The sequence below is a fragment of the Oryctolagus cuniculus genome, chromosome 9, assembly GCF_964237555.1.
Source record: "Oryctolagus cuniculus chromosome 9, mOryCun1.1, whole genome shotgun sequence".
Taxonomy (NCBI): Eukaryota; Metazoa; Chordata; class Mammalia; order Lagomorpha; family Leporidae; genus Oryctolagus; species Oryctolagus cuniculus.
The window spans coordinates 87,311,444-87,326,561 of NC_091440.1; the positions used below are offsets into that span (position 1 = coordinate 87,311,444).

General features: G+C 45.3%; 1 long non-coding RNA gene and 1 pseudogene across 1 annotated transcript in view; both read right to left on the minus strand.

Moving 5' to 3' along the window:
* Positions 1-276: 276 nt before the first annotated feature.
* The window catches only part of LOC138843836 (uncharacterized), a 36,083-nt gene continuing 21,241 nt past the window's right edge, over positions 277-15,118 (minus strand). Inside the window, exon 3 of the long non-coding RNA XR_011378874.1 lies at positions 277-7,312. This is a non-coding gene — a long non-coding RNA (uncharacterized lncRNA). The remainder of the gene's footprint in view (positions 7,313-15,118) is intronic.
* Positions 11,689-15,036, minus strand: LOC103352478 (dihydrofolate reductase pseudogene; annotated as a pseudogene).

Genomic DNA, 15,118 nt, shown 5'->3' on the forward strand with positions numbered 1-15,118 from the left:
ATGGCGCAGCGGGTTAACGCCCTGGCCTGAAGTGCCAGCATCCCATACGGGCACTGGTTTGAGTCCTGGGCACTCCACTTCCTATCCAGCTCTCTGCTATGGCCTGGGAAAGCAGTAGAAAATGGCCCAAGTGCTTGGGCCCCTTCACCCAGACTCAGAAGGAGCTCCTGGCTTCGGATCAGCACAGCTCAGGCCATTGCGGCCAATTGGGGAGTGACCATCAGATTCCCGGCCCCCCCCCCCCGCCCCGCCTCTCCTCTCTCTGTGTGATTCTGACTTTCAAGTAAAATAAATAAATTAAAAAAAAAAAAAAAGAATACATAAGCAACGTAAGGGCCGGTGCTGTAGGTTAAGCCACTGTGGTGCTGGCATCCTACATAGGCATTGGTTTGAGTCTCTGTGGCTCTACTTCCTATCCAGCTCTCTGCTAATGGTCTGGGAAAGCTGTGGAAAATGTCCCAAGTGCTTGGGTCCCTGTATCCATGTGGAAGACCCAGAAGAAGCTCCTGGCTCCTGGCTTCAGATTGGGCCATCTCCAGCAGTTGCAGCCATTTAGGAAGTAAACCAGTAGATGGAAGATCTCTCTCTTTCTGTCTCTCCCTCTTTCTGTCTATAACTCTGCTCTTAAATAAATAATCTAAAAAAAAAGGAAGAAGCAGAAATGTATCTTTTGTAGTACATACAATGAAGCACTGTAACAGACAATAGTTAAGCACAAAAGCAGTTTGAAGAGAGACAGACATTGGAGTTCAGTGCCCAGCTCTGGCTCCTGATTCCCACTTCCTGCTATTGCAGACCCTGGGAGGCAGCAGTGATGGCTCAGGTCATTGGTTTCCTGCCACCCACATGGGAGACCTGGATTGTGGTCTGCAACCTGGGGCCTTTGTAGGCATTTGGGAGGTAAACAGGTGAATGGGAGCACCTACTATTGTGCTCCACCTCCTCCCCATTATCTCCTACTCAAATAAAAATAAAAGAGACACAAAAAATAAAAGTACACTTGTCTTTGACAAAGGCATGGCATCCAAAGGAGAAAAAGCAAACTATGAATGTGCAGAGATGTTTCTGGCAAACTCATGGAAATAACTTTTAAAAAGCCCTAGGACAATGATAGAAACAAGGCTAAGATTTCAGGAGTGTTGTTTACAAAAACCAGCAAGCGCAAATGGATAATAAGCATAAGAAAAGTTACTCCCATATACAGAGAAATGTGAATTGAAAGGCAGAGAGGTTTCTTATAGGCATGCTTAATCACATTGAGAAGGCTCCTTGCTATTATTCCTAAATTTTATTTCTAAAATAAAACACGGTGTTGGCAGCAATGCCACAAGGCAATCTACAGCGGGAGTATAACGTTGTGGACTTTCTTTAGAAATCAGTTTAACAGTGTGCATCAAATATTTTATATCCATACTTTTATTTCTAGGCATCTGACTTAAGAAAGTAAACCTATACACAGTTTAAGATTTATTTGCAAAGATGTTCATCGGAATACTATTCTCAATAGTGGCAGGTTGAAACGAACATAAAGTTGGGGCCGGCATTGTAGTGCAGGAGCTTAAACCCACTGCCTGCAATGCTAGCATCTCATATTGGAGCACAGTTTCCAGTGGAAGGTGGCAGAAGAGGACCCACGTGTTTGGGCCCCTGTCACCCATCTGGCAGACACAGATAAAATTCGTGGATTCTGCCCTGGCCACTGCCGCCATTTGGGGAGTGAACTAGCAGATGGAAGATCTCTCTCTTGCTGTCTCTGTCTCTCCCTCTCCTTCTCTCTCTGTTTCTCTCTATAACTCTGACTTTCAAATAAAATAAATAAAAGAAAATAAATCTTCTTTAAAAATTTTAAAAAATGAAAAGAAACTAACATAAGGTCCACATGAGGAGAATGGTAAAGATAGTCATGGGCAAACACACAAGAGAATAATACACAACCATTTGATTTCTATTTGCAGAGGCTTTTTAATGCCATGGGAAGATGCTTAGAAATGAAGACATGAACAAGTTTGATGAAGATGAGGTCTGGTCCAAGAATGTGGCTTCAGAATCAAGAAGATGGGTGCATGGATTTGAGATGACTGTCTCAGTGATCTGGGACTGAAGCTGGAGCCAGAGGCAGAAGAGGAGGCCCGAGTTAATAGTCTCGCAAAAAAAAACTTAAAAAAAAAAAAAGGCCAGTGCTGTGGCACAGCAGGTTAACAGCCTGGCCTGAGGCTCGGGGGGTCAGTGTGGGGGAAAGGCTAGAATAAAACAAGAAAAGAGAAAGAGCGGGAGAGAGAGGTCACCGGTGAGGAGAAGTGGCAAACACCACACCACTATAACACAGAAAACAAAGCATTTCATGTATGTAGGTCCCCTGGGCTCAGATCCACTGTGAAGTCTAGCTCTCTGAAGCCAAGCCTCCTATGTGCAGAGAAAAGAGTGAGCAAAAGATACAGGTTCACCAAATTGCCCACAGTGATTTTGCCTACTTCCTCTTTTCTTTTTTTTTTTTTTTTAAGATGTATTTATTTATTTGAAAGTAAGAGCCTCACAGAGAGAAGGAGAGGCAGAGAGAGAGAGAGAGAGAGAGAGAGAGAGAGGTCTTCCATCCGCTGGTTCACTCCCCAATTAGCTGCAATATGCAGGAGCTGTGCCAATCTGAAGCCAGGAGCCAGGAGCTTCCTCCAGATCTCACACTCAGGTACAGGGGCCCAAGGACTTGGGCCATCCTCTTCTTCTTCTTCTTCTTCTTCTTTTTTAAGGTTTATTTTATTTATTTGAAAGATAGAGTTACAAAGAGAGGTAGAGACAGAGAGAGGTCTTCCATCCACTGGTTCACTCCCCAGATGACCACAGTGGACAGAGCTGTGCAGATCCGAAGCCAGGAGCTTCCTCCGGGTCTCATATGGGATGCCAGTGCTTCAGGTCAGGGTGTTAACCCACTGCGCCACTGTGCCAGCCCCATTGGGCCATCTTCAACTGCTTTCCCAGGCCATAGCAGAGAGCTGGATCGGAAGTGCAGCAGCCAGGACTCAAATCGGCACCCATATGGGATACTAGCACTGTAGGTGGTGGCCCTTCCTGGTATGCCACAGTGCCGGCCTGTTTTTTTTTTTTTTTTTATGTTTTTTTCTGTTTTCAATTTTCTTTAAGATTTTATTTTTTTGAAAGGCAGAGTAAACAGAGAGAGAAATAGAGACAGAGAGAGCTCTTCCATCTGCTGGCTGACTCCCCAAATGACTGCCACAGCCAGATCTGCAACAGGCAGAAGCCCAGAGCCAGGTACTCTATCCTGGTCTCCCACAAGGGTGCAGGAGCCCAAGCACTAGGACCGTCTTCCTCTGCTTTCCCAGGTGTGTTAGCAGGGATTGGAAGTGGAGTAGCCAGGACTTGAACCAGTGCTCCAGCATGGGATGCCAGCATCGCAGGTAGTGGCTTAACCCACTGGGCCACAAAGCCAGCACCCATTTCAAAATGTTCATAATGTGATAAGAAAGGAATTCCGAGATATCTTAAATTCAGTTAGAAGCCACAGGATGGAAGAAAGGAAGAGATAAGACGAGTTTATATCTGAGAGCTTCGGGCTAAGCCAACAAAGGCAAGGCGAAGAGAAATTGCTCCACCATGCTTCCCTGAAGGCAAGCCACCAAGGTGGTGTGACGTCCTGCGGCAGAACCAGCTGACCCAGGAACAGCATGCACTTCTGCTGGACTGTCCTCTGACGTAAGGGTTCTGCGCACTTCGCGTTGTCCTTGGCCCTTGGACGTACACAGCCAGTGTAGGTTCAATGTAGGTGTTTGTGTTCTCCCCTCCTCGCATGTTCATCACAAAATACCCTGGCTTTTTAGGTCTGCTGGACGTGTTTTCAGTGCTATCTGCCACATTACTGCTGCCTTAGGGAAGTTGCCCCGGGACCAGTCCTTCATGTTGGTAGCGTCTGTAACAGCTCAGTTAAACCCTTTCTTTGGAGAAATCCCTTGGCATCTAAATTTTTGTTTCAACAAACAGCACAGAAATATTTTTGAGGATTTCCAACTGCAGAAAATCAGCTTTTTAATTCCTATGGCAAGTTCAGAAGCATAGTGTAATGGAGCAAGGTGATTAGAAGGTTTCAAGCTGTATCATTTTATTCTGCAGGACAATTCTCAGTTGCTCCATAAGGGGACTTTGCCACCAAGTCTTCTCATCACCTGTACTAACTCCCACTTATGTGCTTTCTTAATCAGTTGGCCTCAGCGGATACCTCTTCTCCTTTGATCACTGCTCTTACTACACTCATTCATTCATCCATTCATGTGCTGTTCTTGTGAGATAGTGAGGGTATTACAAAGATGAAATCATTCTCTCTGCATGGCTGAAATTCAAATCCCCTTTGGAGTTGGTGCTCCAGGAACAGTGCCAATGAAGCAAAGCAGGAGGCTTGGAAGAGCAGGTGAATATTTCTACTGGGAGAGACCAGGGCCCACTCATCAGAGCAGCTGACATTAGAACTGCACCCTAAAGTATTTGGAATTCCAACACATGGAGAGGAGAGGATGCTCTCATCTCCCCGAGGGTGGGAACTACGCAGTCTCTGGTAGCTAGTAGATGTTTCCACAAATGTTTATTTAATGAACATGAGTGGGCCAGGTGGAGAGAAGAGCTGACATAATCAAATTCTCAGAAACTGAGAACCAAGATTTATTCCAACAAAAGCTGGTTGACTCTGGTGGAAGGAGAAACCATCTGAACAAGAATATTGGGTATTCAAACTGGAAAGTTACATTGAGTCAAGATTGTGCTACACTAATGAGTACTCCATTAATAGATGATCATGATAACCGACTAGAACTGGGGAATGGTTTTCAAAGCCAATACAATGGATCAGAGGTGAGGCAGCCAATTTTAAATCTATTAAAAGAGAAGAGAGATGTGAATAGGGATGCACTACTGTGCAGGAATTATTGCTCATTTTCATGTGAAAAACTATTCTGATTATCTTTTAGAGAAGCAAGGACATATTTACAGAGAAAACAGTCTGAGGTCTGGATTGGGGGTTGTGTAGAAGAGGAACAGATGAAACAAGGGTGGCCATGTGTTGATAGTCACGAAACTTAGGGGGCAACACAGGAATTGTCTAGGGTGATGGAAATATTCTACATGTTCATTAGAGGTGGCAGTTAAACAGGTGTATACAATTTATTTTTTCATTTTTTGTTTTATTTATTTGAAAGACAGAGTTACAGAGAGAGGTAGATCCAGGGAGAGAGAGAGAGAGAGAGTGAGAGAGAGAGAGAGAGAGGTCTTCCATTTGCTGGTTCACTCCCCAAACAACTGCAATGGCCAGAGCTGAGCTGATCTGAAGCCAGGAGCCAGGAGCTTCTTCCAGCTCTCCCATGCGGGCACAGGGGCCCAAGCACCTGGGCCATCTTCCACTGCTTTCCAGGCCAAAGCAGAGAGCTGGATCAGAAGTGGAGCAGACAGGAATTGAACTACTGCTCATATGAGATGCCGGCGCTGCAGGCCGCGGCTTTAACCTGCTGTGCCACAGTGCTAGCCCCAGGCATATTCAATTAAAAAAAAAAAAAAACATGCAGGGGCAGGCATTTGGTCTAGTGGTTAAGATGCCCATGTCCCATATCATTATGTCTGGATTTGATTCCCACTCCCAATTTCAGTTTGTCACTGCAAACCCTGGGAGGGTGTTTGAGTCTCTGCCACTCATATGGGAGACCCAGGCTGAGTTCTTGGTCCCCAGCTCTGGCCTAGTGCTACCCCAGCCATTGCTGATATGTGGGACATAGACCTACAGATGGGAGTGCCCTCTCTTTCTCTCTTTCCCTCTATGTCTTCCCCCAAAACAACAACAAAATCCTTACATTTCACTGTCTGTAAGTGTTGTGGGGGTGGACATTGGTCCTACTGGTTAAGATGTTGTTGTCCCACTTCAAGGTAGCTGGGTTTGATTCCTGCCTCAAGACTTCCTGCTAAAGCTGATACAGGGAAGCAGTGGTGATGGCTCAAGTGATTGGGTTTCTGCCACCCATGTGGGAGAGCTGGATAGAGTTCCTGGGTCCTGGTTTCAGCCCCTTACTGCACCCACCCTGGATATTGTGGTTATTCAAGGAGTGAACCAGAGGAAGGGAGCTCATCTGTCTCTCACATACATAATAAAGAAATAATAAAAAATTTTAAAAATGTATGTAGAAAGGTTGGATGATGGATAGATTGAGTTCATTTTACTATGATCTGTTTCAGATTTTCCATAATAAAAAGTAGGAAAAAGAAAAGGAGAGAGGACTGAAGAAATCTACTGCAATAGTAGAAGCAGGAAAATGATTCGAATTATAATGGTGGCATGGACTGAAAGCAGGCAGTCAACGTCAGCAAAATGCTCATTTGATATTCTCATCCATAAACTTGCTACTCCATCATCTCTTAAAGAAAAAATGATGGGAAGAAGAAATTTTCTTTGATGTGCTTTTGGTTATAGGATTGAGATTTTCTCAGCCCTCTTAATAACACACCCAGGAGGGGGAGTATTTAGGGCTTTGCAGAGCAAGGTCTGATCCTAAAGAATCTGGCAAGGAGATATCGTCCTTGTGTGTCTTGCTTCAGCCAGACTGTGTCCATAGAATAGATGGGAGTGCCATTATCCTATAGATTTTTTTAAATTTAGTTGTTAGCAATCTCTCCTGGTATATTTTCCTACAGATTTGATATCATGGTGGCTAGAGATTCTTCTAGGTAGAGTTTGATGCAAAAGGTAGGCCAAGGAAGGTTTTTATGACAAGACAGACAAACCGGAACAACAGGCTCCAACATAGTATGCATGGGGGAAGTCATTTGTCCAAAGCTTTACGGTAACATTCCAGATCATATTCTGATGAAGCTCAACATGCAGAGATATGCCAGAGGGGCTGAAAGGAGGCAGCTGTCCCTGGAAATGCACCCATCTCCCATCCCACCTCCAAAGGACATTGTTTACCCAGCATCCATTCCCTGCTTCCTCCCTTCTAACAGAAAGCTGGTTTGGCTTGGGTGGCCCTTGTAACTCACACAGCCTCGTGTCTCAAGGCAGCTGACCCCGGCCCCAGCTCCAGGAATAAACCTGCATAGTCAAAGGAAGTCCCATACCTGCACCTCATCAGCGATGTGTACAGGAATCAACTTCTGTCTGCTTGCTCCTCTTAACTGTCAGCTTCACGAGAATGTGGGTGTTCGTCCGTCTGGCCAAGAGCCTTGAGGGTGCTGCTTCTTATTCAGTAAGTACTGTGCGTTCTTCTTTTTCACGCTCCTCGTTAGCAGCATTAGTTGAGCAATTGCTACACGTCAGAGACCCTTCTGATTACTGGGGATGCAAAGATATGTAAGACTCAATAAGTCTAGTAGGGAAGATAGACGTGTAAACAGCCGTCCAAGAGTACACCTGGTAAACACTGGCATGCCATTATGTATAAAAAGGCTGAGGGAGAAGGAGAGGGGCAACAGGTTCCCTGTAGAACCTGGGAAAGGCTTCCCAGAACTTCCGACACTGCAACAGATCTAGGAGGTGGAGCGGATGTTTACCAGGTGAAGAATGAGGGCAACCTCTAGTACCCTTGTGACATGTTGCCCAAATAAGTACCTTTTGGAGTGTGAAGGGGAGCTGTTAATAATGGCACCGACAGCAGGTGTAAGCAAAGGTTGTTCTGGGCAAATCAGGCCATCCAATCCCTCTTGGCAGAGGGAGACAATGAGAAGCACCTGGGGAAGGCAGGCCTTTCAGTGCATTGGAGTGAGGCGTGTGGTATGACTGGAGGAGTGCTGAACTGGAGTGTGAGGGAGCCCTTCTGGCTGGCACAGAGTGTCAGCTTGGCAATGGGAACCTATGGAGGTTTCTCAGCAGGGGAGCAATATAGTCATATGTATATCCAAGGGCAGTAGCTCTGTATGCATGTAAAGAAAGGATTGCAGGGGCCCAGACTAGGGCAAAGAAACCAGGCAGGAGGTGGTGCACTGGGTCATGGTGGAAGAAGGGCCCCCTAACTCAAACAGTATTGAGGACAGGGGGTCAGAAGGAAATGCATGCACTGGATGCTTCTGACATGGAATTGACTGTGTTTCAAGAAAGGTGAGCCTGGGGCTGTTGGCTGCTGGCATTCCATATCGGCGCCAATTCCAGTCCTGGCTGCTCCACTTCTGATCCAGCTCCCTGCTGATGCACCCAGAAGAGCAGCACAAGATGGCCCAAGTCCTTGGGCCCCTGCAGCCACATGGGAGACCTGGATAAAGCTCCTGACTTTGGCCTGACCCAGGTCTGGTCCAGCCCTTGTCATTTGGTGAGTGAACCAGTGGATGGAAGATCTCTATATCTCTCTTCTCTCTTTATTCTCTCTTTCTCTCTCTCTTTCTCTCTTCCTTTCAAAGAAACAAGCAAATCTTTACAAAGAAAAATACACCTCTTGTGCAACCTCTGCCCCTGGTTGGGGGTATGTTTAAAAAAACTAAAAGAGAAGACAGAAAGATGAGTCTGGGAGCTTGGGAGGGAAAAGAGAAATGGATGACGTGGACAATTCCAGTTTGGTGGACTGGTGGCTTCTGTTCTCCTCCATCAGTGGTGAAAAACAGAGAATGACCTCGCTGTTTGGCTGACTCTCAGAGTTGACAGCAAGAAGATGCAGGAAGCTGACTCTTTCAGGGACCAAGCAGCTAATACAAAAGCCGAGTCACTAAATCCTAGGAATCAACACAGATGGAAAAAAGGAATCAAGGTGCCTCCTGGGGCGAGGCAAGTGCATGAATGAGACGTACAGAGGCAAACGGGGGAAAGCTGAGTGTTGCAGCCCGGCATTACATTGACTCACAAGTACACCTCCTGCATTTATATCCTCTGCACCTGCTAGTCATAATTCAGAGTGCAGTAGGGGTCCTGGACTAACACACGGAAGTCAATACGTCATAGCGCATAGGGTAGAGAAGTAAATTGTGCAAGCAGGAGAGGTGGTTTGGAAGCAAGTCAAAGTAATGGATGTGACTAGTTCCCTGGGAACTCAGAGGAGGAAGGAACTCAGTGTAAATTACTAGGTTGGCATTCCATTTTGTCTACAAGTCTCTTCCTTATTATCCCCTGATTATTATTTTTTTTGTGGTAAAATATACATAACAGGGGCCGGCACTGTGGTGTAGCGGGTAAAGCTGCATGCCTGCGGTGCTGGTATCCTACATGGGCACTGGTTTGAGTCCCAGCTGCCCCACTTCTGATCCAGCTCTCTGCTATGGCCTGGGAAAGCAGTAGAAGGTGGCCCAAATCCTTCAGCCCTTGCACCCGCGTGGGAGACCAGAAGAAGTTCCTGGCTCATGTCTTCAGATTGGCACAGCTCCAGCAGTTGTGGCCATCTGGGGAGTGAGCCAGAGAATGGAAGACTTCTCTCACTCTCTCTGCCTCTGCCTCTCTGTAACTCTGCCTTTCAAATAAATAAATAAATCTTTAAAAAAAACCCAACATAACATGTGGGCATTTCAAAAAGTTTTTGGAAAAATAAAACTAAGGTATAAGCTTATTTTAATACAAAAAATTTAAATCTATGCATAGTCCTTTCTTTTGTTTAAAAGGCTTATTTATTTATCATTTGAAAGGCAGAGTTACAGAGAAGCAGAGAGAGAGAGAGAGGGAGAAAGAGAAAGAGAGAGAGAGACCTTTCATCAGCTGGTTCACTACTCAAATGGCTGCAAAGGTGGTTACTGGGCCAGGCTGAAGCCAGGATCCAGGAATTCTATCTGAGTCTCCAAAGTGAGTGACAAGGGCCCAAGCACTTTCCCAGGTGCATTAGTAGTAGAGCAGCGAGAACTTGGACTGGTGCTCTACGGGATGTCAGTGTTTCAGGTGGCAGATTAACCTGCTACCCCAAACACTGGCCCCTCATTTTTTCATAATACATGTTTTCCTTGTGCTTTTTGAAGATCATTTCATATTTGTCCTTTTATGTCTGGCTTATTTCATTTAGCATGATGTTCTGCTGGTTCAGCCTTGTTACACATTTCATCCTCTTTCATGGGTGAATAATATCCCACTGTATGGATAGATCATATTTTGTGTATCCAGTCATCCATCAACATTTGTCATGTTGATGGGTATTTAGTTTGCTTCTACTTCCTGGCTATTGTGAAAACGCTCCTATGAAAATGGTCACACAAATATCTGTACAGTTTCCTATACTTAATTCTTTTGTATACATATTCCCAGAAGTAGAATTGCTGGATCACGTGGTGATTTTATGATTAACTCTTTAAGGAATTGCCATAGTGTTTTCCATGATGTTTGCATTATTTTGCACTCCCATTAGCCATGGGAGGGTCCCAATTTCTCAACATCTTTGCCAACACTTATTATCTTTCTATTATAGCTATCCTAGTAGGTCCTTGTGAATTTTCTTTAGAGTAAGTCTGTTTCCCATGAATTGAATACATTCTTTGATGAAAAACATTGAGTTTCAGAAATGAAGACAGAGGACCTGACTCAACTTCCTACCCTGCTCTGTGAGGTCCTGTCCAAGCTGATGTCCCTATAAAGCTGTGAGGACACAGACCAGCAAAGAAATGGATGTGGGAGTTTTCACTGATGAGTCTTAAGCACATTTTTCAGTTTTGGGACTGGTACTGGGGCATAGCGGGTGAAGCTGCTGCCTGCAATGCAGGCATCCCATGTGGGTGCTGGTTCGAGTCCCAGCTGCTTTGCTTAGGATCCAGCTCTTTGCTAATGAGCCTAGGAAAGCAGGGGAAGATGGCCCAAGTCCTTGGGCCCCTGCACACATAACGGAGACCTGGAAGAAGCTCCTGGCTCCCGGCTTTGGCCTGGCTTAGCCCTGGCTTTTGCGGCCATCTGGGGAGTGAAAGAGCAGATGGAAGATTTCTCTCTCTGTCTCTTCCCCTCTTGGTGTAACTCTGACTTTCAAATAAATAAATAAATAATATTTAAAAGAAATTCTTAAAAAGTTTTTAAGCTTTTACACATTATATGTTATAAAGTCTTATTGGAGTACACTAGGAATGGTAGATGGGAGAACCAGGAACAGACCTCCAAAGAGGCGTTTTCTTTAGTCCATCTTTCATCATTTTGCAAGGTGGAGCATGGAATTGGTGTGAACGGACTTCTGAGAGGTACCAACATGGTTTCCAGAGGGCTGGGTATGCTTGCAGCATAATGTATAGCTTAGCGAGCCAACACAGAGTCCCTCAATCCTCTTTTTTTTTTCTTTTTTTTTTTTTTTAGATTTATTTATTTTATTTGACAAAGTTACAGAGAGACAAAGAGAAAGAAAGAGAGCTCTTCCATCCAGTGGTTCATTCCCCAGATGGCTGCAACAGCCGGGACTGGGCCAGGCCGAAGACAGGAGCCAGGAGCTCCATTTGTGTCTCCCACGGGGGTTGCAGGGGCCCAAGGACTTGGACCATCCTCTGCTACCTTCCTGGCCCATTAGCAGAGAGTTAGATGAACCGGCACTCATATGGGGTGCTGGCGTTGCAGGCGGTTGCTTACCCCACTACACCACAGTGCCGGCCCCACAGTGATCTTTCTAAAGAATTTCAACAAGTTCGTGGAAACTGTAATAAAAAGAAAAGTTTATTTTGGTGCAAAACTATTTTGTGATTTATGCATAATCTTTTCATAATCATTTCTTCCATGGATTTTTTTGAAGACCGTGGATATCTCATCTAGTCCTAATCAGACTGATGGCAGCTCTGTTAATATAAAAAGAGAATACGAAGCTACTAAGCTTATAATCTTTAAGCACATTATTTTTCATTATAAAAGTAATATATTTTGTTTTTCTTAACAGATTTATCTATCCATCTATTTATTTATTTAAAAGGCAGAGTTATCAAAAGAGAGAGACAGAGACAGAGATCTTCCATCCACTGGTTCACTCCATGACAATGGCTGGAGATGAGTCAATCCAAAGCCAAGAGCCAGGAGCTTCTTTTGGGTCTCCCATAGTGGTGTAAGAACCATCTTCCACTACTTTCCCAGGTGCAGGGAGCTGGACTGGAAGTGGAGCAGCCGTGACTTGAGCCAGTGCCCATATGGGATGCTGGTGCTGCAGGTGGAAGTTTTACCCACTATGCAGCAGCACCTGCCCCACATAATACATTTTCAATATGTAATATTAAACAATAATGAAATATGCAAAGAGAAAAGGGAAACTTCTGTATCTCTACTCCTCAGAGATCATCATCATTAACAGCTAAGTTTATAACTGCGAATTTTGGGTATAAATTATCCCTATTATCTTACAAGTCATCTTGAGTCTTTCTTTTCATTTAAAATATTTCAAATGTATTTATTTAATTAAGAGGTAGAGAGAAAGAGAGAAAGAAAGAGAGATCTCCCTAAGTGCCCAAAATGGCCAGGCCAGGCCAGGCCAGGCCAAAGCTGGGGGCCAGGAACTCAGTCTAGGTTTCCCAAGTGGATGACAGAAACCCAATCACTTGAGTCCTTATCTGCTGCCTCCCAGGGAGCTGGAGTCAGGAGCCCGGGCAAAGATCACTCAGACCTCCCCCTGCCATTTCTTTTCCACATAACAATAGATTATGGACATTTTTCTGGGCCAAGACATATATACTTAGCTCAGGCTTCAGCATTTTCCTCAGCTGTCTGCATGCACCAACATTCACTTAACCATCTCCTGTGACAATTAGTGCTTCTGGGGAACTAGCCCCATGCTCTCATGTGACAGGCTTAGGTTTCTTTTTCAAAGACAGTATTTTTTATTTTCTGATGCCAAATCTGTAACTTTTAGAGGAAGGGGGGTACAACTTGAAATAAATCAGGAAGCACCTGCACATTACTCATTCTTTTCTTTTTTTATTTTATTTTATTTTTTATTTATTTGACAGGTAGAATTATAGACAGTGAGAGAGAGACAGAGAGAAAGGTCTTCCTTCCGTTGGTTCACCCCCCAATGGCTGCTACGGCCGGCGCTGCGCCGATTCGAAGCCAGGAGCCAGGTGCTTCTTCCTGGTCTCCCATGCAGTTGTAGGGGCCCAAGCACATGGGTCATCCTCCATTGCCTTCCCGGGCCACAGCAGAGAGCTGGACTGGAAGAGGAGCAACCAGGACTAGAACCGGTGCCCATATGGAATGCCGGCGCCACAGGCAGAGGATTAACCTAGTGAGCCACGGCGCCACCCCCTATTACTTATTCTTTTTATATACTCCAAGCTTGTACTTAACACCCTACTCCTCCTGGAAATCAGGCAGGACTCTTGGGTACTCTGGGAGAAGTTTATATTTCTCCAAATCAATTTGGAAAAAAGGTGTCACTTTCAAATTCTGGCGTGATCCTTGTCACAAATAGTCTAAGACGACCTGGCTTATTCATGGAGTCCATATAAACAGAGCTGCCTCCCTCTATCCAAGGCGTGTCTACTTCATTTCTTAATTCTGGTTCCTTAGAAAGTTTTAAGGCATCATGCAGACTCTTGGCAAGAAAAGGTGCTCCCTGTGGAGGTTCCTGGTGTTCCCTATGGAGAACAACATTGATTCTTTAGAGGTTGATTGTTCTCAGGAATGGAGAGCCAGGTCTTCCTACCATAATCTCCAGATTCGTTCACCTTCCACTGAAAAGCTTGTGGTCACTCTTTGGAAATAAATTCAGTCTCAAGCAGGGGCCAAGGCAGCCCCGTCCTGGGACACAATGATGATGCAGATACCTCTCATCACTCTCCCAACGGCCCAGGTCTGACACCACCAGATTTCCCTGCCGCCTTTCTGATCCCTGCTGCCCTCTCCCGCGTTTGCTTCCCTACAGTCTGATGGCCTTGCTGTTCCTCTAAGGTGCCTGGAGCGTTTCCACTGCGGGGCCTTTGCAATGCTGTGCTTTCTGCCTTCATGTGTCTGCTCACTTCACACCCCCCTCCCCACCTCACCCTACCTCCCGACCCCGGTCTTACACCGTGTGGATCAGCAAGTAGAGGAAACAGCATTTAAGCAAGGAAAGAAAATTTGACAACTTTTGAAATATTATTTACAAACTCTACTATAAGGTTTTAAAGAGTAGGGGGCCACATTGTGGTACAGTGGGTTAAGGACAGGCTTAGATTTTAAAAGAATAGCAAGGCGTGGCAGTGTGGCTTAGGAAATGATCTGTGAAAATTTCCTTAGAGATATCTACCCTTTCTTTTCTGCCTTCGCACTTTTACCACACTCTTAAAAGGCACTGGCTTCTGGTTTATGAATAAATTGACACACTAAAAGTGTGCAGGGCTTGTCCCAAGTCTAGCCCTCTAGTACTATTGTTAAACTGCCTGTCATCTTCCTCTGAAGACTCAGATAATAGAGTTTATTATTTTCCCGTCATTTTCATGTACAGTTCAAGGGCACTGAGTCCATTTATGCTGCTGTGCAACCCTCACCACTACCATCTCCAAAACACTTTCCATCTTGCAAAGCTGAAACTGTACCCATGGGGCCAGTGCCATGGCTCACTTGGTTAATCCTCCGCCTGCGGGGTGCATCGGCATCCCATATGGGCACTGGATTCTGTCCCGGTTGCTCCTCTTCCAGTCCAGCTCTCTGCTGTGGCCCAGGAGGGAAGTGGAGGATGGCCCACGTGCTTGGGCGCCTGCACCTGCATGAGAGACCAGGAGGAAGCACCTGGCTCCTGGCTTCGGATCGTTGCAGCGCAGCCATTGTGGGGTGAACCAACGGAAGGAAGGAAGACCTCTCTCTCTTTCTCTTTCAGTGTCTAACTCTATCTGTCAAAAAAAAAAAAAGAAAAAAAGAAAAAAAGAAACTGTACCCATAAAACATAAATTACCTACTCCGCTCTCTCCCTCAGCTCCTGGCAGCCACCATTCTGCTTTGTGTCTCTAAGAACCTGAGGCCTCTAGGAACCTCCTATGAGTGGAGTCATGCAGGATCAGTCACGTTGTGACTGGCTTGTTTCATTCAGCACAATATCCAAAGCCCGTGTTAAAACTTCCTCCTTTTCCAAGGTTGAATGATATGTGTTTCTATGGATACACTACATTTTGTTTATCGACTCACCTGACGGTGGGCACTTGGTTTCTTTCTGCCTTATTGCAGCTGGGCATTAACTATTTTTTGAATCCAAGAATCCCCAGCAATTTTGACTGGGTTGTGTTGTTAGGAAAAGGAAAGATTCCAAGTGAATAA